Below are 1,431 nucleotides of genomic sequence, written 5' to 3' on the forward strand. Positions count from 1 at the left end.
AAAGAAATAAAAGGAATCCAAATCAGAAAAGAAGAAGTAAAACTGTCACTGTTTGCAGATGACATGATACTATACATAGAGAATCCTAAAGATGCTACCAGAAAACTGCTAGAGCTAATCAATGAATTTGGTAAAGTAGCATGATACAGAATTAATGCACCGAAATCTCTTGCATTCCTATACACTAATGATGAAAAATCTGGAAGAGAAATTAAGGAAACACTCCCATTTACCATTGCAACAAATAGAATAAAACACCTAGGAATAAACCTACCTAAGGAGACAAAAGACCTATATGCAGAATATTATAAGACACTGATGAAAGAAATTAAAGATTATACAGACAGATGGGGAGATATACCATGTTCTTGGATAGGAAGAATCAACATTGTGAAAATGAGTATACCACCCAAAGCAATCTAAAGATTAAATGCAATCCCTATCAAACTACCAATGACATTTTTCACAGAACAAGAACAAAACACTTCACAATTTGTATGGAAACACAGAAGACCCCAAAGAGCCAATGCAATCTTGAGAAAGAAAAACAGAGCTGGAGGAATCAGGTTTCCTGACTTCAGACTATACTACAAAGCTACAGTAAACAAGACAGTATTGTACTGGCACAAAAACAGAAATATATATTAGTAGAACAGGATAGAAAGCCCAGGAGTAAATCCACATATATGGTCACCTTATCTTTGATAAAGGAGACAAGAATATACAATGGAGAACAGACAGCATCTTCAATAAGTGGTTCTGGAAAAACTGGACAGCTACATGTAAAAGAATGAAATTAGAACACTCCCTAACACCATACACAAAAATAAACTCAAAATGGGTTAAAGACCTAAATGTACGGTGAGAAACTGTAAAACTCTGAGAGGAAAACATAGGCAAAACACTCTATGACATAAATCACAGCAAGATCCTTTTTGACCCATCTCCTAGAGAAATGGAAATAAAAACAAAAATAAACAAATGGGACCTAATGAAACTTAAAAGCTTTTGCACAGCAAAGGATACCATAAACAAGACCAAAAGACAACCCTCAGAATGGGAGAAAATATTTGCAAACGAAGCAACTGACAAAGGACTAATATCCAAAATTTATAAGCAACTCTTGCAGCTCAATAACAAAAAAACAAACAACCCAATCCAAAAATGGGCAGAAGAACTAAATAGACATTTCTCCAAAGAAGATATACAGATCGCCAACAAACACATGAAAGAATGCTCAACATCATTAATCATTAGAGAAATGCAAATCAAAACGACAATGAGATATCATCTCACACCGGTCAGATTGGCCATCATCAAAAACTCTAGAAACAATAAATGCTGGAGAGGGTGTGGAGAAAAGGGAACCCTCTTGCACTGCTGGTGGGAATAATGTAAATTGATACAGCCACTATGGAGAACAGTATGGAG

Source organism: Physeter macrocephalus, chromosome 5 (assembly GCF_002837175.3).
Source record: "Physeter macrocephalus isolate SW-GA chromosome 5, ASM283717v5, whole genome shotgun sequence".
Lineage (NCBI taxonomy): Eukaryota > Metazoa > Chordata > Mammalia > Artiodactyla > Physeteridae > Physeter > Physeter macrocephalus.